This window comes from Bufo bufo, chromosome 4 (assembly GCF_905171765.1).
Source record: "Bufo bufo chromosome 4, aBufBuf1.1, whole genome shotgun sequence".
NCBI lineage: Eukaryota > Metazoa > Chordata > Amphibia > Anura > Bufonidae > Bufo > Bufo bufo.
The window spans coordinates 407,100,011-407,122,493 of NC_053392.1; positions in this window are offsets into that span (position 1 = coordinate 407,100,011).

The following is a 22,483-nucleotide window of genomic DNA, read 5'->3' on the forward strand; positions in this document are numbered from 1 at the left end:
AAGTATGGAAAAGTATGGGAAAAAATTTCACAGGGCGCCTGCGGCATGCTTCTCCTCTTCTGCGTTGTCGGCGTTCTGGGATGACATGGCGGCAGACACACTTGCCGTGTCCATCTGTAGCATCTTGGTTGCCAGGGTAACGTAGGGTGGAGCGCGCCCGGCCGCACGCTTCCTCTCTGTGCGGCCTGTTCCCTTAGTTACGCTCAAGGGGGCTGAGTGCCGAGCTGGCCACTCAGCGTTCGGCTACACACAGGGGGGAGGTCATGTGGCGCTGGCCACGTCTCATGACCTCTGCTCTTCACTATATAAACAGGCAACCTGCTAGCCACAGGTTGCCTGTGATTAATTGTCCAAGGGTTTTTGTGACTGTGTACCCTGTGCTATTTGGATTTTGACCCGTGCCTGGTTTTGACCCGCTACTGCTTGCTCCTTACTTCCTGACATGACCTCTTGGCTTGACCTTCGGTTGTGACCTGACCTGTTCTTGTTCATTCCTCTCGTACTTATTTACTCTCCTGGTATTTGACCTCCGCTTCTCCTGACTATTCGCTACTTCGTCGCTCTCTTGGTATTGACTCGATCCATTCACTATCCGTTGCTTGTCTTGTCTGTCCTCCCAGCACGTATTATAAGCTAGGGACTGCTGTCCAGTTGTCCCCTGTCATCAGGGCTTGCGAGGTAAGTAGGCAGGGCCAGGGGTGAGGGTGGAGCGCAGTGGTCACTATCCTTCCTCTCCTTGTGTGTGCGTGAACGTGACCATGACAGAATCACAGGCCCATACATCATCATGGACCCTTTACAGAGTCTTAATGACCATGTACAAAACCTGGCGCAAATTGTTCAGGAACTGGGAGAGAGATTACTGGCCCAAGAATCTGCCCGGACGCTCCCAATACCTTCTCCAACCGCTCTGCAGGCAGAACCTTATGTCAAGTTGCCGGATCAGTTTTCAGGAGACCGCAAGTGCTTCTTGGCTTTCAAGGAAAGCTGTAAGGTATATTTTCGCTTGCAGCCTTATTCGTCTGGTTCTGACCAACAGAGGGTCGGAATAATTCTCTCCCTCCTCCAGCGGGACCCCCAGGACTGGGCATTCGCCTTGCCTCCTGACTCTCCTTGCCTTAGATCCGTTGACACATTTTTTCAAGCACTGGGGGTTCTGTACAATGAACCCGACAGAGCGCCCGGAGCCGAGTTACACCTGAAGGCCCTCAGTCAGGGTGATCGGCCAGTTGAGGACTACTGCACCCAGTTCCGTAAATGGAGTGTACCCTCCGGCTGGAATGAACCGGAACTCAAGAGCCAGATCAGGTCAGGCCTGGCTGAGAATCTTAAGGATATGCTAGTATGCTACCCCTGTCCTGAGACCTTAGAGGAGACCATGACCTTGGCCATTAGATTGGACAGACGTGTCAGGGAGAGACAGCGGGAATTAAGTTGGCGGCACAGATGGACGAACCTATGCAGCTTGGTATGACTCGTAGAGAGCAACGTCGCAGACGGGGCACCTGTTTCTACTGTGGCGACTCCAAACATTGGGTTTGTCAATGTCCCAAGATTCCTCCTTCTGGAAGAGCGTCCAAGTTTGAGGGAGCTAAAGACAAGGTACTTCTGGAGGTGGTAAGAAAGAAGTTATTGTTACCCATTTCTGTGGCCTTTGAGACCTTCAAGGGGCCAGGTAGAGCTTTCGTTGATTCTGGTTCTACCTTTAGTTTTATGGATCTTAAGTTTGCAGTACAGGTGGGAATACCTGTGTTAAATTTGTACACTCCTTTCTATATTGTCGCCATTGACTCCACTCCCTTGCTGAGAGGAACTGTCAAGCTTTGTACTCCTGAAATAACCCTGTCGGTAGGGGTGTGTCACACAGAGAAGTGTTCATTTTTTATTCTCGAAAATCTGCCCGTAGAAGTGGTCTTAGGGATGCCTTGGCTTCAGCTACACAACCCAGTCATTAACTGGACCATGGGTGAGTTAGAAAAATGGGGTCCCAATTGTAACTCCTGTTTGACCCTTGTCCAGGCAGGGGTTTTCTCCAATTCTATTTCGGTGCTTCCGTACATTGAAGAGTTCCAAGATGTTTTTTCCACGTCAGAGTTCGAGACTCTTCCTCCCTATAGACGCTACGACTGCGCTATAGATTTAGTGGCAGAGTCTAGATTTCCCAAGGGACGTATTTACAACCTATCTGGTCCAGAGCGCAGCGCTATGAAGGAGTATATTAGGGAGAGCCTCAAAAAGGGACATATTCGACCCTCCACCTCCCCCATGGGTGCAGGGTTCTTTTTTGTTAAAAAAAAAATAGACTGTGGTCTCAGACCTTGTATTGACTACAGAAGGTTGAACAAGATTACCATTAGGAATCAATATTCTATCCCGTTGATTCCTGACTTGTTCAACCAGGTTTTGGGAGCACCCTGGTTTTCCAAACTTGATTTGAGAGGGGCATATAACCTGATACGTATTAAAGAAGGGGATGAGTGGAAAACTGCCTTCAACACTCCAGAGGGGCACTTTGAGCATTTAGTCATGCCATTTGGACTCAGCAATGCCCCGGCAGTTTTTCAGAATTTAATGAACGATATCTTCAGGGAGTTTATCCAGTGGCGTACCGCCAATATAGGCAGCGCACGCAGCTGCTATGGGGCCCGTGGCAAGGGGGGGCCCGGAGTGCATGGAAGGCCCCGCCCCTATGTTTGTAGTTATGTATTTATCAATGCTACAGTCTTCTGTCCCGACTCCCAAGTCCCTATCTGGAGCTTGGGCGGGCCCCGCTTCCCCTCTGCTCAGGCTCCCCACCCGACCCAGCCAGTGACATACTGCAACGCCGCTCATTCTCCTCGGTTTGCTGGGCGCTCGCACTGAACTGGCTAATCAGCATTTAGTGGTACAAAGCTCCTGCTGCTGATTGGCCAGTGTGCGAGTCACAGGCTCAGCAGACAGATCAGAGAAGAACTGTGCAGGTGGGTGGTTGGGCAGGGTGGCAGTCTTGTGCTTACCGCGCTCACGACCTGCCTCATACTGCCACCAGTTCCACTGAGACCCAACTCCAACCAGCCTCCAGCATCATCGGCTTGCCCCTGGCCTGTTGTGTGCCGCTGCCAGTCTGCCACCAAGGACAAAGTAAGTTGTACACTCACAGCAGTAAGTGACAGACTCTACGTTTAAAAAAGTTCATGGGGGGTGATGAGGGATGGCTATTGGTGGGAAAAGGGCAGGAGCAGCAAGCAGAGTTCCTGCAGGGTTGGGGGGGAACTGTTCTATAAGGGTTATTATTATATAGAGGACTCAGGAGGAGTACCCCCCCACCCCACCCCCCCCTTCCCCCAATGAACTCTGCTGTTAAATTGCTAATTTAGAGTACTGTGTCATGGGGGGATGGTTAGTGGGGGGAAGAGGGCAGCAGAAAGTATGGTTGGGGAACACTATTCTATAAGGCTTATTATTATATAGAGGACTCAGGACAGTGCCCGTAATTTAACCCCTCAGGTCCCACAATTAATAGCAATTTTTTTTTATAGATTAATAGTACAAAAAAAAGTGAAAAAAATATAAAATAAAAAACACTGATATATTAAACGTTTAAATCACCCCAATTTTACATATAATAATATATAAAACAATAAAAAAAATCATATTAGGTATTGCCGCACCCAAAAATGTCTGCACTGTTAAAATATCAACAAAAAGAACCTGTACAGTAAACGCCTTAACGAAAGAAAAAAAAAAATGAACAACGAAAAAAAAAAATGGAAAACACGCAAGAGCAGGTGGTGGGATGGGTAGCGGGTGGAATTAGGGGGCTTAATTCAGATTCTTGCTATGGGGCCCAATGATTTCTATGTACGCCCCTGAGTTTATCGGCAGATTTATGATCATGTATCTGGACGATATTCTGATTTTCTCTTCTGATTGGGAGTCCCATGTCTCTCATCTCAGACTGGTACTCGGGATCCTCCGGGAAAATCAATTATTGGTCAAATTAGAGAAATGCGTGTTTGAAGTACAGGAGATTTTATATCTAGGGTATGTCCTTACTCCACACTAATTTAAAATGGATCCTAAGAAGATTCAGGCAATTCAAGACTGGGTCAGACCATCCTCCCTAAAAACATTACAACGCTTTTTAGGATTCTCTAATTACTATCGTAAATTTATAAAAAAAATTCTGTTATTGCCAAACCTTTGACCGACCTAACCAGGAAGGGGGCGGATCTTGTTAACTGGCCGTCTGAGGCTCTCGAAGCTTTTGAGACTCTTAAAATGTGTTTTCAGAATGCCCCAGTCTTGGTTCAGCTGGATCCAGAGGAACCCTTTGTAGTAGAGGTTAATGCATCTGAGGATGGGGTGGGGGCTATTCTCTCTCTCAGGGGTCTCCCAACCTCACTAATTTAGGACCCTGCGCGTTCTTTTCTTTTACTGGCCATCAAATGGGCGTTTGAGGAGTGGAGACATTTTTTAGAAGGGGCTAAACACTGTCACGGTTCTTACGGACCATAAGAATTTAGTGTTCCTTGAAGCCGCTAAACGCCTTAATCCTAGGCAAGCCAGGTGGGCCCTGTTTTTCACTCTTTTTAATTTTCCTATTACTTTCAGGCCAGGAAGTAAGAATGTCAAGGTGGACGCCTTGTCCCGAAGCTTTTGTGCCTTCCAGCCTCCTGACACCCCTCCTGAACTCATCCTACCGACTAATATCATTTTGGCATCAATATCTGCAGACCTCTCTTCTGAAATTGCTTCAGCACAACATCTTGCCCCTACACGGACTCCCTCAGATAAGTTATTCGTTCCTGGGCACTTCCGTCTCCGGCTTTTGGGTGAGTGTCATGACTCTGTTTTATGCGACCATCCCGGTATCGATGCCACAAAGGAACTTGTGTCGAGGTCTTTCTGGTGGCCCACGTTACAGACTTGCCAACCTCCGAGGGGAAGTCAGTGGTTTGGGTAGTGGTCGACCGATTTAGTAAAATGGTGCACTTCGTCCCTCTGATTAAGCTCCCTAATGCCAAGACTCTACCATCCTTGTTTATTGACCACAATGTACGTTTGCATGGAGTCCCCGAAAATATTGTCTCTGACAGGGGTGTGCAGTTCGTTTTTACGTTTTGGAAAGCCTTTTGTCTAAGGTGCGAAATTTCTTGATCCTTTTCGTCAGCCTTCCATCCTAAGACCAATGGGCAGACGGAACGGTTGAATCAGGCAGTTGAACAATTTCTGAGATGTTATGTGTCTGACAATCAGCATCACTGGGTGAGATACCTTTCGTTGGCTGAGTTTGCCATCAACAATCGGGTGAACTCGTCCACGGGGTTGTCCCCATTTTTCTGTAACCTGGGCTTACATCCTCATTTTAGTTCGAGTCCTTCAGTGTCCTCACTCAAACCGGAGGCAGATAGTTTTACTTCAGAACTGTGCACAGTCTGGGCCTAGGTTCAAACGAACCTGGAAAAGGCCCAGGAGGTTCAGAGGGAGCAAGCTGATAAGAGACACTCCAAGGGAGTTAATTTTGAGGTCGGTGACAAGGTGTGGCTGTCCACCAAGAATCTTTCCTTGAAAGGGGTTTCCAGAAAGTTTGCGCCGCGTTTCGTTGGACCCTATGAGATTATTGATATTATTAATCCCGTGTCTTTTAGATTGAAACTACCTGACTCCCTTCGCATCCACAATGTATTTCATAAATCACTGCTAAAGAGATACATTTCACCCGTGGTACCTTCACAGGGACCTCCTTCTCCTATGGAGGTAAAGGGCCAAGATGAATTTGTCATCTCTAAGATTATTGACATCAGGAGGGTTCAGAACTCTTTACAGAACTTGGTCCATTGGAAGGGTTTCGGATCTGAGCAGAGGTCCTGGGTACCAGTGCATAGGATGCATGCGACCAATTTGATAAAAAAATTCCACCGTGAACACCCGGAGAAGTCGCTCCCATGCTCCTTGGGTCCAGAGGCCCCTTGTGAAAGGGTGGGTACTGTCACAGGGCACCGGCGGCATGCTTCTCCTCTCCTGCGCCGCTGGCGTCCTGTGATGACACGGCGGCAGATACGCTCGCCGTGTCATTCTGTAGGGCCTAGCGGGGAGCCGCTCGGCGTCTTGGTTGCCGGGGTAACGGGGGTGGAGCGCGCTCGGCTGTACGCTTCCTCTCTGTGTGGCCAGAGTCCCCCGTTCCCTTAGTTACGCTCAAGGGGGCTGAGCACCGAGCTGGCCACTCGGCGCTCGGCTACACACAGGGGGGAGGTCATGTGGCACTGGCCATGTCACATGACCCCTGCTCTTCACTATATAAACAGGCAACCTGCTAGCCACAGGTTGCCTGTGATTAATTGTCCAAGGCTATTTGTGACTGTGTACCCTGTGCTATTTGGATTTTGACCCGTGCCTGGTTTTGACCCACTACTGCTTGCTCCTTAGTTCCTGACATGACCTCTTGGCTTGACCTTCAGCTTGTGACCTGACCTGTTCTTGTTCATTCCTCTGGTACTTATTTACTCTCCTGGTATTTGACCTCTGCTTCTGCTGACTATTCGCTACTTCGTCGCTCTCTTGGTATTGACTCGGTCCATTCACTATCCGTTGCTTGTCTTGTCTGTCCTCCCAGCACGTATTATAAGCTAGGGACTGCCGTCCAGTTGTCCCCTGTCATCAGGACTTGCGAGGCAAGTAGGCAGGGCCAGGGGTGAGGGTGGAGCACAGTGTTCACTAGCCTTCCCCCCTGTGTGTGCGTGAACGCAACCGTGACAAAAATATATTTGTTTTCACTTATAATTTTTCTATCTCTGGCCCTGACACAGAAGGTTATTGCACAGATGTCACATGTCACTGCAGACACCCTTCTATAGTAAAGTATGGAAAAAATATACTAGTTTTCACTTATTTTTTTTATCTCTGGCCCTGACACACAGAAGGTATTGCACAGATGTCACAAGTCATTGCAGACACCCTTCTATAGGTAACGTACATAAAAGTATGGAAAAATAATTCTAGTTTTCACTTATATTTTTTCTATCTCTGGCCCTGACACACAGAAGGTATTGCACAGATGTCACATGTCACTGCAGACACCCTTCTATAGAAAAAGTATGGCAAAAATATACTAGTTTTCACTTATATTTTTTCTATCTCTGGCCCTGACACACAGAAGGTATTGCGCAGATGTCACAAGTCACTGCAGACACCCTCTATAGAAAAAGTATGGAAAAGTATGAAAAAAAAAAATGATGGCTATATTATATTGCTGCCACCACACACAATAGTCCTTAAAAGGACTTTTGGGTCTTTGAAATGTTTTTCAACTAAATAGATTGCGACCACACTCCCTACACTAACTGTCCCTTCCTGCCTAATAATCAGCCGAACACGCGCCATCGGGTGCTATATAGCACCCGATTGCGTGTTCCGACTAGCCATTCAGTGTAATGCCAGTAACCAACAAGGCTGCAGTATTACAGTGATGGCAGTACTTACCTGCACGTTTATTGGCTGCATAGCAGCCTTGAATCGTGCAGGGGGGGAGACTCGAGCATGGCTCTCGAGCAAATGCGGTACTCAGCTGAGTACCGCCATGTGCCGAGCATAGCGATGCTCTCGCCGAACAGCTGTTCAGCCGAGCATGCTCGCTCAACACTAATAGTAATGTAAACAAACTATAAGGCTTAGGTGGTATGGGCTCCTAACGGAGCATATAAAGGGGGAGGGGGGATTACACATGAAATAGCCTGATCGAGTAATATCAGATATATAGTAGAAAAACTGTATCTGACAAAATAAGGCGAACAGCAGAGAACTAACGGCACCTCAGGTAGAACTCATTTGGGTTGTAATAAAATATCAGGGTGCAACGTCCCTTGGTGGGTTTCTCCTGGCGTTCAGTGATTTCAGCTTTTTAGCTACTTCTCATGAGGGGGATGGTGGAAGCTGAGGGAAAGGGTCTCCTTCTGACAGTGGCATACATGAAGGAATCCCCATTGGTGGTAGATGAAGAGAGTCCGAAACAGATGGGAGGTCCTCCGGTGCCCTAACAGTCAGTCTTTTGTTGCCCTGGATGATGAGGAGGCCAAATGGAAAAAGGCACCTATACGGGATCCCCTCCGATCTGAGCTTATCTTTAAGGGGTTTTAGGAGTCTCCTTTTCTACAGAGTGGAGGGCGCCAAATCCTGAAATATTTGCACATTTGAGCCATCAAGTTGGATTTCACCAAGCTCTCTAGCTTTGGCTAATATGACCGCCGTGTCGCAAAACGACAGGAGACCACAATGATGTCTCTGGGTGATTCATTAGGTGGCGGTTTAGAACACAGGGCTCTGAGCTCTTTCAATAATAATGGTGTCTGCTCTTTCTTCCCCCAATAGTACAGCAAATATTTGGATTCTGAAGTTTTTCCTGCGGCTTCTGTTCTCTTGGTCCTCTAACAAGAGCATGGATTAACTGATGCGGGCTGAGAGTGCCACTAGGATGTCTTTAACTGCCATATCAAAGGCCACTAGAGCCTGATGGGAGCTTTCCAGGGTTTCTACCCTATCCCCTATCTGTTTTAATCTCCGCTATGTCTGATGCAATCAGGGCTAATACTCTTTTAAGGGCTCTTTGTACGAAGTCCCGGGTGATAGCGAAGGACTCACCCGCTTCTGCAATCTCCGGAGCGCTGTCCGCATCTGAGACGTCACCGAGCTGCTCCCCATCTTGCTGTGCCAGCGCCATCTTTGACATCTGCACTGCGGGTTTAGCCATCTGCTTCTGGAGGTATTTCTCCATATCAGCTTGTGAGTGCTGTGCCTGTGGAGTGCAGCTCGCGTCCTGGTGCTTGTGTCTGCCTTGTGCTCTCTTCAAGCGTCCGCCATTGAGCTCTGTCAGGCTCCGCCCCACTGCTTTTGTCTTTAACACACAAACATAGGAACTGTATTGAGGTTGTTTGCAGGTTTAGCTGTATAAACATATAAGCTATAGTAGCAACCTAGGACAGATCTTAGCTGGGCAGCTACAGGTGTACATAGCTTTTAAATGTATTTTATTGATGCTCAGAGGTACATATATCACTTTTTCCCTTTTGCTTCTTTATTTTATTTTATACATTAACCTCACCTTGAACAGAGTCTGTGTTTTTGAGCACCAAAGTGGGCGTTTAAAAACCTTGTTTGGTCTTTTGTATGTAGGACATTATACCTCAGGAAAAGGGCAGTCTGCCCTCAAAACACTTTATTTGTCTAGTAAATAAAGATACTTTAATTTACCATCCCCTGGGCCTCCTACGAATCGTCTAGAATAGCTCCAGGGACAGCAGCGCTGCACAAATTTGACTGCACATGTTAAATAAAAAACATCATCAAAATAAAAAAAAAATTATGTTTTTCTGTTGGTACGTTTCATTTAAAAATTCTATAGAACTGCTAAACGTCACACTTCAGGAGAAATTTACTAAGTGATGTGTCTAGACCAGTGATTACTAACCCCCGGCACTCCAGCTCTGGTGATACTACGACTCCCTACATGCTCCATTCATTTCTATAGAGTTCTGGGGAAAGCCAAGCAAGTGTACATCTTGGAAGTTGTAGTTTTACCACAGCAGTGGTTTACCACAGAAGTTAGCCATCACAGGTGTTCTTTCCTCCTTATGTGTGAAGGTACATAGCTTGACAGACAGCTAAACCTTATCCCGGCAATGAATTGACAATGGAGTAACGTCCAACTTTATCTTTATTTCAAGGTTATAATCAGTATGCGGTAAAACAGCGATGCTACCGTGAGCTTAGATGTAGAGGATGACTCAAGAGACTTCCAAGCCATGTGCTATCCTCATGCAGTGATGACTGTGAATTAAGAAAATGGCTGCTATGTGCAGGGATGATGATGTCACTAAGATATGGAAGCTGAAGTAGACCAAACTTGTAATGTGAATAGCTGCAATTGTAAGTAAAACAGCCACTAGATGGTGCTGTTACAAAATCAACTGAGAATGATACAGAAAATATATTAACTATGTATGAAAGTTATGCATAATTTAACAATAAACTTGCTGAAGGCATGACAACAGGTCTAGACCTTCCTTATAATGCACAAAAATTCTGTGCATAATGTCACATCAAGTTTTAGACCTATTTATGTAGCAAATGTGCCAAAAACAAGAATCCACTGGTATATACAATGTTATCTGCCAGGTAAAACCAGATAGTAACACATAGTGGGAGTTTTATCAAACTGGTGTAAAGTAGAACTAGCTTAGTTGCCAATTAGATTCCACCTTTCATTTTACAAAGGAGCTGGTAAAAATGAAAGGTGGAATCTGACTGGTTGCTGTGGGCTACTTTACACCAGTTTGATAAATGACCCACATTATTTTTTCTATTCTGCTTTTATTTTCTGCTTACAGATTTTTTAATATGATTACAGGGGCTGCCATCTTGCCTGAGTTCTTAACAGCACTTAGAAAGCATTAAGAAAATTGCTTTAAGGCATCCACATGGGCCACAGACACAATGGTCTGGAGGGAACCTCATTGTCTTCTATGGGAGAATTGCCTAGGCATGCTCTGTGACTTATGCATACGTCATTGTACAAGGAAAGAATAGATAAGCTATATCTAATCCGTTTATTATCCACACACACACACACACACTCAATATTTATTTGTTTTATTATCTTTTTTTTTTTTTGGAGGGGTATTGAATTTAATGAAACCAACATATAGGTGATCAGTACACCAATAAACAGGGTAGGGCAATAATTTACCTGTGAGTGATAACATTATATTAAGGGTCAGACGTGGGTCTCAATCATCTATTTTCGCTTATTGTATCACAGTTGTAATTTTTTATTTTTTTGAGGGGTTGTTCAATTTAATTAAATCAGCATATAGGTGAACAGTACACCAATACACAGGTAGGGCAACAATTTATCTGAGTGTTAATGTGAAATTAAGCATCAGGCTTCAATCTTCCTTTTCCGTTTATTGTATCTCCACACTGTTATAATTACATTTTTTGGGGGGACTTGTTCAAATTAACCCCTTAAGGACGCAGCCCTATTACACCTTAAAGACCCGGCCATTCTTTGCAAATCTGACTAATGTCACTTTAAGTGGTGATAACTTTAAAACGCTTTGACTTATCCAGGCCATTCTGAGTGTTTTTTCGTCACATATTGTACTTCATGAGACTGGTAAAATGAAGTAAAAAAAATAAATTTACCAAACATTTGTAAAAAATTGCAAATTTCCAAGTTTCAATTTCTCTACTTCTATAATACATAGTAATACCTCCAAAAATAGTTATTACTTTACATTCCCCATATGTTTACTTCACGTTTGCATCATTTTGGGAATGATATTTTATTTTTTGGGGATGTTACAAGGCTTAGAATTTTAGAAGCAAATCTTGAAATTTTTCTGAAATTTTCAAAAAAACTATTTTTAGGGATCAGTTCAGGTCTGAAGTCACTTTGCAAGGCTTACATAATAGAAACCACCCAAAAATGACCCCATTCTATAAACTACACCCCTCAAGATATTCAAAACAGATTTTACAAACTTTGTTAACCCTTTAGGTGTTCCACAAGAATTTATGGAAAATAGAGATATAATTTCAAAATTTCACTTTTTGGCAGATTTTCCATTTTAATTTTTTCCAGTTACAAAGCAAGGGTTAACAGCCAAACCAAACTCAATATTTATGTAGTGTACAGAAACACCCTATATGTGGTCATAAACCGCTGTACGGGCACACGACAGGGCGCAGAAGGAAAGGAATGCCAATACGGTTTTTGTAAGGCAGATTTTGCTGGGAGGAGTATGCCAAAGTCGAACAACTGTACAGATAAAAAAAAAAAAAAAAACTAATATTTGTTTTTTAGAATTTTCGTAATATTCTAAAACAAGAATATATAGCAATATAGTGGAAAAAAACGAATGTAGAACAATTTCGCTAATATAGTGCTATAATCTTTTTTTTTTTTTTTATAGTTGTCATTTTTTTTCCAATCTGAACTTCAGATACATGTTCCAAGAATAAACATCCAGTATGTCTCTCTACTAAAAAGTTTCTGTCTACGATCTCCCCCTCTGATTTTATACATAGGCAAAAGGCATGCCCACTTGATTGAATGATCCCCACCACCTAGAATCAGCATCTGATGGCTGGTCAAACTTTGACAGAGGGGAAATTCAGTCAAGTGGAACGGAGACTCAATACTGATGAAAAATATATCATTTATATTGTAGGGTTAAATCATGCTTTCTATTCAACCCCTTAGGTATACATGTTCCAAGAATAAACATCCAGTATGTCTCTCTACTAAAAAGTTTCTGTCTACGATCTCCCCCTCTGATTGGTGTGGTAACTCTTTCAATACCCTGCACAAAAAACGCAGAGCTATCGCCTTTATGGACTATCGCAAAGTGTGAAGTGGCTGCTGATTATATTTTGCGTTGAAATATGCGGGATATAACTTAAGTGTTTGCGAATTCTTATTTTGAGCTGGTTCGTAGTACATCCCACATATTGCAACGCGCAAATTCGACAAGTAATGACATATACAACATATTCTGTATTGCAATTAATATATTGTTGCAGTTCATGTGTACTGCCATTTGATGTGGATACAATGTTTTTACTGACTGACATATGAGAACAGCAAATACACTTTTTGCTATCACATTTGAAATTGCCCTTTGTGGTCAACCAAACTGGTTCACAGATAGCGTTCTCCGAAAATAAGCTGGGACTTACTTTTTGTCCAATAGTCGGTGCTTTCTTCGCTATGCATTTAATACCTGCCTCTGCAATATCTCCCCTGCCCTCATCAAAACCGATGACTGGGAAATGTTTATGCAAAATGTTGCAGATAAGGGGATATTCGGCACTATAATTTGTGACAAAAGTCACAGGTTCACACAAATTTTGAACACAAAATTGATCACATTTTCGTCTCTTATATTTATTCTTATGGATTTGCTTCCTACTCTTGGTTCGAGTAAACACAAGAGAATTTCTATCCACGATTATCGCATGTTCTCTCGCCTTGCGAATATTTTCCATCGAATGTCCCCTAATCTGCAACCTTGCTGAAATGTCAGAGGCTTCGCTCAAAAACAAATCCAGGGTGAAACAGTTATGTCGAGCCCTCAACATTTCCCCTCTGGGGATATTTTTGGCTACATGGGGCGGATTGCATGGAGCAAGGTATTGCCTGCGGTGGTTTTACGATGTGTGCAGGTATTAACCCTATGGTTCCCTTGATCACCCCACAATGAGAGATCCAAGAATACAATCACTGAGGAGGAGAAATCACTGACCATAATGAGTTTAGTGGAGGGGACACAGTTGTTCAAATACTCCACAAATAGCATCAATTCTTTAACATCACCCTGCCATACCCACAACATGTCATCAATAAAGCGCCTATACCATTTCATGGAAATCGAATATGGGTTACTGTCCGAAAATAAAAAACAATTTTCCCACCACGCCATAATAAAAACATTGACCACAGAGGGTGAAAATTTCGCACCCATTGAAACTCCGGATATTTGTAAATTATATGTACCATTAAACATAAAAATTATGTTTAAGTAAAAAATCTATACAAATAAAATCACGGAGTTCCAGGGTGTAATTGCTATACATATCCAGAAACCATATTAAAGCTGAAATAGCCAAGTGGTGTGGAATGTTGGTATATAATGAATTAATATCGGCAGTAACCCATATATACTCTTTTTGCCATGTGAATTGATGGAAATTCTGGAGAACGCTACATGTGTCTTTAAGATAACCCGGTATAAGAGGCACAAGGGGTTGCAGCAGGGAATCGACCCATTCCGAAAGTCGTTCCGAATAAGAACCTATTCCTGCCACAATTGGTCTTAAAGGTGGAGGAAAGCCCTCCTTGTGCACTTTAGGGAGAGCATGGAATATAGGTGTGCTCGGGTGTTCCACGTATATAAATTCTTTCTCATTTTCAGACAGGATACCCAAGCACACTCCTTTCTGAAGGATGTTGTTTAACTTGGACTGATATTGTGGGAGGGGGTTGGTTGCCAGTGATGAATACAAATTTGTATCTCTCAACATATTATCGATTTGCATTCTGTAAACCTCACTGTCCAGCAACACCACTGCTCCCCCCTTATCAGCCCTACGAACAACGACATCCCTCATATTCGATAACTTAGTGAGAGCTATGTGTTCCTCTTTAGATAAATTCTTATAGTGACTATTACGTCTAATATGGTTTTGCAAGGAACAAAGATCTTTCTCCACTAATTCTTGGAATCTATCGAGAGCCAAGGATCTAGATTGAATAGGATAAAAATCGTTATTGGAGGTTTTAAAACTTGCAGAAGAATTCTGCAAAGGTATATTATCTGGCTCTCGATACATTCCCTGTAGTGAGGAGATCTGAACAAGTTCAGAGAAATCAAACGCATTATGATTAAGTGATATATCAGTGTCCAGCATTATCTCCCCAACTGGGGTATCACCAGAAGCCAGTGAATCTTCGGTAACTCAATCTTTATCAATGAAGGCAAAATGCTTTCTTAGGGTCAGGTTTCTTGCCAAGCGGTTCACATCTATAATAGTACGATAGAGGTCAAAATGGCAGGACGGAGAAAAAGAAAGACCTTTACATAATACTTGTTCCTGTACTGATGAAATAATTTTAGATGAAAGGTTAATTACCTGTATGTCCTCAGTTGCTATTTTCGGCGAGCAGGATACCGTCTGTCTTTTGTGATGCTTTCTCCCCGCCCTGCGTTTTTTGCCTGCATCTTATGATTTATATTCTCCTTAGCCGCTGGACCCTGACCCATGGAATTTCCTCCCACAGAGAAATCGGAGGCTCCCCGATCTTCCACAGAATCAGGAACCGAATCATGTGAATCCGCTTTAATCGAACTAAAAGATACCCTGGAATCTCGCTTATTCCTAGATCGATTTAACCTTTTCAGAATGGATCGGGGAGTGCCCTATTTACTGTTAGACCACGTATACACTGTGTTGGTACTATAGTCCAAAAGATCATGATTGAATTTACCCTGTTTAAAGTCCATAAGGCTCTTCTCCAATTCATTAAGGTTCTCCTCAATTTCAAATCGATACTGATGAACTTACAGTAGGGTCGAATTCATAACATGAAATGCCTTCTTGTAGTGTTTTTATTTCATCATGAATTTCCTTAAGTGCGGTTTCTTTATAAGCGACAATAAGCCGCATCAGCTGAAATGAGCACTTCGTAAGAATATCATGCCACTGTGTAATAAAAACATCGGAATATGCAGTGGTGGGTTTCTTTTTTATACGTAAACCTCGAGGTATCATACTTTTATCAAGGTACCTTTTCAAAGAGGTCAAGTCCCACCACGTATGTAATTCCTTAGTGAGAAGTCTCTCCAATGATGTCATTTTGATTTTTAGATCCATCTCGCCTTGTTCAGGCTTGTCAGGTGTGTTGAAAATGTTATCCATTTTTCTCAGCCGATCCTCATGCTCTTCCACGGATCGTAATGCTGCAGACATTCCGATATTACACCCAGGATCGAGGAAGCAGAATATATGATATAGTAGCAACGGTGAAGGGAGTGCACGCTGTCCAGGATACTTGAAAGTGAGATGAAAAGAAAAACGGTCAATGGATATAAATTTTACAGCAGGCCAGAGGACTACAGGCCCCAAAAATTATTAATTCACTGCATAGAAAAGCAGAATTGATAATGTGGCTGGAGGTAAATTAAGATTTCACTGTATAACAATTTTACTGTTTGCCAGTTAGATTACAGGCCGCAAAAATTGTGCATTCACCGTACATAAATAATAAATTATGTGGCTGGAGGTATTTTAGACGGTCATTAGATAACAATTTAACTGCAGGCCAGTACAAATAGATGTCAAATACATATGTTTAAAAGAACAAAAAAATCGAAAATTGGATTAAAAACATGTAGGTATTAGAGAGGGCTCACCTGTTTAATCAAGAATGGTATGGGTGCTCCTACAAAGAGGATTCACCCAATCCTCTAAAAATATTAGGAACAAGAGAAAAGTAGTAGGGCACACCAATATTCGGTTCCACACAGACAATTAATACAACAATATTTATTAATCGTGATATACACTATTAGACGAACATGCTAAAATTACACACTCTAAAATTAATAAAATTAATAAAATGTTAAATACAGTAATAAATAATAAATATTGAATATTATCTGTATTTGGACCAGAGTTTATTATATGGTGTGATGATGTCTTTCCAAGCGGGTTAATTAACCCAATCAATATCCTAGTAAGTAATGTTTCAATCGTGGAGGTAGATTTGATATTTGGATATAGTTTTTTAAATAGTCACTTGTATCCTTGCGACCTAATAGTCGCTTCACATGTATTGTCGCTACAATATTACTGCCTGTTAGCAAGAATAAGCCGGAGCTGTTTTACTCACAGTTTTAGATGGAGTAGTGTCGGCTTTTATTGCATCACTAGTGGCGTCCCACGTGTGATGGAGTTCTCTACAGGCTGTGATGTATAGAAGTTTGGTTTCCACAGGATTTATGCGGATTCGGGATCCTCGGTGATCATATATAACCGTACTGTATTGGAGGTCAGTTGGTAGTGTATTCCTTCTGTGTTCTTAGTTAATATCTCGCAGGGATGGACTTCACCAAAAAATCGACTCTCCAAAAGGCAGGTATCCGGCTTGTCTTTGTTTTTAAAGATGGAAATTCACCGATCCCTCACTTCTTTCTTTCCTTTAAGCGCTTTTGGTCCTCCGGTACTGTACTTTGTTTAATGGGATAGTTACCAAAACCTTTTCTCCTGGATTAAAAACATGGCTAAACCCCCCCCCCCCCCCCCCTTGGAAAAAAAACAAATGATAATAGTTGAAATTCAATAACACGTGGTCATCACAAGTGTTGAATTCCTCCGAGGTCCCAAACATTAGGCATTCACCGGACAGAAAAGGCCTTTTTATGCGCTGTATTTACCTAAGACAGGGACCATTATTTGTTCTGGATGATGGCGGATATTTGTGGGCTGGCATGAGGAAATACAATTAAACGTGGTCGTCACAGGTGTTGAATTCCTCCGAGATCCATGCCTCATTCATTTTTAGAAATGTGAGGTAATCCACATTGTCGTGAGCTAGACGAGTGCGCTTATCGGTCACAATCCATCCTGCTGTGCTGAACGTCCTTTCGAAAAGGACACTCGACAAGGGGGGAAGCCAAGAGTTCCATGGAAAATTGTGCCAGCTCTGGCCACAGGTCAAGCCTGCACACCCAGTAGTCCAGGGGTTCCTCGCTTCTCAGAGCGTCTACATTGGCCGTTAACCCGATGTAGCTGGACACCTGTCAGTCTAGGTGTTCCCTGAGGCTGGATCCGGAGGGCGGCTGTCGATGGGTTAGTTGCAAGAATGATCTAAAATCCGAAGTGACCAACACATCGGCAAACGGCCCTTTTCTTGCATGTGCTGTAGAATTAGTACTCACAACTGTTTCTCTGTGGGTGGAAATTCCTCTGCCAGCGCTCGCAAAAGCAGAATGCAGCATCTCGCGCACCAAGGCCTGGAAATGCTGCATTCTGACAGCCCTCTGAGATGCTGGTAACATGTCCGCCATTTTGTGTTTGTACCGGGGGTCTAAGTATGTTGCCACCCAGTACTGGTCCTTTCCCTTTATGCTTTTTATATGGGGATCCCTCTTCAAACACTGGAACATGAAGGCCCCCATTTGAACTAAATTGGAAGCAGTGGAGCGGCCTAGCTCCTGCTCATCACCCAGGAGAATGTCGTCCTTAATCTCCTCCCCCCATCCACGGACAACACCAGGGATCACAAAAAAGTTTAAAGCCTGCTCTTCTTGCTGCTCCTCCTCCTCCTCCTCCTCCCCCCCCCAGGCACCATTCTCCTGACTCCTCTTCAGACTCCTGCTGACTTGTCTCAGATGTAGTAGCCCCCCCTGGGAATTTTTTTCAGCATTGCGACTTCCTCATCTTCGTGCTCGTCGACGGCTTGATCAATGTCATGACGCAATGCACGCTCCAAAAAGAAGGCGTAAAGTATGATGTCACTGATGGCGCCCTGGCTGTGACTGACCAGTTTGGTGATCTCATCAAATGGCCGCAGAAGTCTGCATGTGTCGCGCATGAGCAGCCACTGATGCGGTGAAAAAAAACCAGAACCTGTCCTGCCGCAGAGTTCGTGCAGGTAGTCGTTAAAGGGAACCTCCCAAAACCATCCCAAGCCATCAGTACCTGCATTTAGCGAGCAGCATGTTTCTGATGATGCCTTTCTTCCTAAATGCAGGTGCGGCAAAAGTACTGAAAATGTTGTTTTATACCCTGCCCGGCGTGCTTCTCCACACATGCTTGAAGTCAAGGAGGCAGCGGCCTCCTTGCTTCAAGTCACGTAACCGCGCCCCCTTTCCTTCCCCTTTGCTGTGACTGACAGTTCGGCTGGCTTTGCTGAGCTCTCGTGCATAAGCGCTGTCAGTCACAGCGAAGGGGCAGGGAAGGGGGCTTGGTTACTGTGACTTAAAGCAAGGAGGCCACTGCCTCCTTGATTTCAAGCATGTGTGGAGAAGCACGCCGGGCAGGGGATAAAACAACGTTTTCAGTACTTTTGCGGCATCTGCATTTAGGAAGAAAGGAATCATCAGAAACACACTGCTGGCTACACGCAGGTACTGCTGGTGGCTTGGGATGGTTTTGGGAGGTAACAGGTTCCCTTTAACGGCATGCTTCTGCTGGAGAAGCCTATCAAGCATATACAAGGTGGAGTTCCAGCGCATCGGGCAGTCACAAATCAGACGTCTGACGGGCAAGTGGTGTCGCCGCTGAATGTCAGCAAGGCGAGCCATGGCCAGAGATTTTCCTGGCCTTCCGCAAGACGTCCTGGACCCCGGGGTATTTGGCTGCACGACTAAGTTCAGGACGTATGCCATGCATGGCACGTCTGTCATTTTGCCCTGTATCAGCGTGCTCAGCAGATTGGCACCGTTGGCTCTTGGCTTCCAGGCACAACAGTCACAGCACAGCATAGCAACGTCTCACCGGGCACGTCGAATAGGTTCTGGGGAGCTCGGGGGGGGGGGGGGGGGGGGGGTGCAGTGGAAGAGGCCATACCAGTGGAAAAGGAGGAGTCAACTGAGGAGAAGACAAAGGATGGAGTAGGAGGAGAAGAAGAGGCAGGCCTGCATGCAATCCGTGGCGGTAACACCAAATCCACATGGGTGCCACGGGTTACTTGCATGGGCAAGAGGATTATCCGGCATCATCATTTTTTTACGCTCGAACACTTGGGCAACGGAAGCCTGCCTTGTGCCAGATGAACGCGACGACAGCACGGTGGAAGGTAGAGTGGAGGACAAATGGGAGTAGAGAGTAGAAGAAGGAGAAGAGGCAGGACGTGGAGCACCGGGAGTATGGCTTTGTGGGTTCTGACGGCGTTGCTCCCACTGGGCTCAGTAATGGGAGGCCAGGCGCCTTCATAAGGCGGTCGTCCCTAGGTGAGTGTTGGGCTTACCGTTGACAGCACAGGCTACAGATGGCAACACTATTGTCAGCAGCTGACAAGTTAAAAAAAGCAGACACTGCAGAGCCTTGTGCCGGCATCCTTCGAGCGCAAGATGTGACCGTGCATGGTGGATGGCTCGCTCCAGATGCATTTGCAGTCTGCTTTTTGCCTCCTGTGCACTGCAAGTTCTGCCTGCTTCTCCTCCTTCTCCTCCCTATCTGCTGCTCCGTCTCTCCCTCTGAACTCCCCTCCTCTTCCTCTCTTGTGGGCACCAATGTGACGTCCATCGACAAGTCACCATCGTCACCTTCACCACCACTGACATTAGAGATCTCGGAGTAGGCAGCAACAGTGGGGCCACCCTCCTTGGGCTGATCTGAGTACTGTCGTCAGACCGCTGGGTGCCGTCCGTTGCTACCTCCTCTTCCTCATCCGATGCCAAGAATGGCTGCGCATCGGTAAGGTATGGGAATTGATGGGAAAGTAATTCCTCTGACACGAGTGAAGGGGCTATGGTGGTGGTGGTGTCTTTGAGGGAGCACACAGCAGAGAGTAAGGAGGGTGCAGATACAGAGGATGAGGAGGGTGCAGAAGCGGAAGGCTGAGTGAACCACTCAACCAACTCTGGTGCGTCCTTTGACGTAATCGCAGGCACCTTTTCCAACTTCCTACTTAGGCTCCGGCCTTGTGCACCTGCCCGACCCCTACCTCCCCTGCGTAATGGCCGGCCTCTTCCTCTGCCTGTCATTTTCAAAATGACCCTGTGACAAAGTCCCTATAGAAGAGCAGAATTTGTTGAAGCAGGTATATAGAACCGCTTAAACAGTTATTTTTGGGGGCAACTGGTATATCATACCAGTTGAAATTATTTGTTCCAATAGTGTTTGTCCCTCTGTATAGCTTGGGTATCTCAGCAGAACCGCACACAACTCCTGCAAATTACAAATGCACTATACGGAAAGTATATTCTAGGTATATCACACCTCTGCCTCAATCAGTTTTTTGGGGGGGCAAATGTTATATCACACTATTTGCAATTATTTGTTCAAAAAGTGTTTGTCTCTCTGTATAGCTGGGGTATCTCTGCAGAACCGCACACAACTCCTGCAAATTACAAATGTACTATATCGAAATTATATAATAGGTATATCACACCCCTGCCTCAGTGTTTTTTGGGGGTGCAACTGGTATATCACACCAGTTGCAATTATTTGTTCCAATAGCGTTTGTCCCTCTGTATAGCTGGGGTATCTCAAATGTACTATATGGAAATCACTGGCGTACATACAGGGGTCGCAGTTGTGACCAGGCCCGGCACTCCAGGAGCCCGGCCGCCTGTGGACCCCCCACCAGGGCGCTGGCAGGGGCCCCGCTGTACTCACATGTAATGGAGCGCTCTGATGGGGCCTGGCATGAAGTACAGTGGCAATTTTGGACCCCATCAGAGCACTCCATGCCTCCATTACATGTATAATATGGGTGGGGGGGGGAGAGGGGTGGAGCGCATACTCACTCTCACACACCCGGCCAGGCAGTTTGTTTCAATAGTGAAGCAGGGAAACCTCTCTGCTCCCTGCTTCACTGATCTTCAGAGCTCAGGAGCTCCCCCTGCTGGCCCCACATTGCGCTGCTGGCTGTGGGAGGAGAATCTGCCTTCAGCACAGCCAGCAGCGCGATGAATGTGGGAGCTTGTCATCAGGGAAGAAGGTAAGTATGTGTTTTTTTTTTTTTTCTAACGCTGCAGCCAGGGGGCAAGGGGGGGTTGTTTGATGGGCACAACTAGAGTGAGGGGGCACAAAAGTGGGCATCTCTACTGAGGGGAACCTAATCTGCCATAACTAATTTGAGTGGGCACCTAATCTGCCATAACTACTGTGAGGGGAGCACATATGAAGGCAAAACTATGAGGGGACACATATGAAGGCATAACTACTGTGAGGGGGCATGTAATCTGGCATAACCACTCTGAGGGGGCACATAACTGGGCATAAATACTGTGAGGGGCACATAATCTGGCATAACTACTGTGAGGGGGCACATATCTGGGCATTACTACTGTGAGGGGGCACATAACGGCATTACTACTGTGAGGGGACACATAATCTGGCATTACTACTGTGAGGGGGCACATATCTGGGCATAACTACTGTGACAGGAACAAAGGTGGGCATAACTACTGTGCGTGGGCCACAAGGTGGGCATTAGTACTGTGTGGTTGCATTTAGGGGAAATGTCCTAGATTACCCTGCTATACATTGGCATGGCTCAATCTTACAAGCCAGCACAGTGCTGGTGATTTCACAGGGGCAGTCACCATCCCTTCCTTATGTGATTATTCTTTTTTTCTCACCACAGGGACCTTGTTCTGGATCCAGCGGACATCACGCCGATGCCAGTGATACCCTGGATGAGGTAAGACCAGATTTTATTGGGACTGGGTGAGTGTAGCCATGCATTGGGCTTAGGGCTCTTTAACACGAGTGGATCCCGTGTGGGTAATCCGCTGCGTGAAAGAGAGCCAAGCCCCGTTCCGGACAGCAGAGACACGGAGCATTAACATGATTGATAATGCTCCGTGCCTCTCTGTGATCTTTTTACTACAATATCACAGTGAGATAAAGTTGTCACCGTGATTTTGTAGTAAAAAGATCACAGTCAATCATGTTACTGCTCCGTGTCTCTGCTGTCCAGATTGGGGCTTGGCACTCATTCACGCAGCGGATTAACCGCACGAAAAGAGTCCTTAGTAAGAAAATCTGCTGCTTCTTTGTAAAAATGGGGGGGGGGGGGGGGCGGGCCCAGTTCAAAGTTTGCACTGTTAGAATCTAGACTCCCTCCCGAGACTGAGAGCTGCCTGCTGCACCTGCTACATAGGTATGCTGGGAGTGGGGACAGACCTGTAGGGCATGCTGCTGCAGAACGCAAGGGGTGAAGCCACTGTCAGACACACCATCCTATCCCAGTGATAGTCTATCACTGGGATGG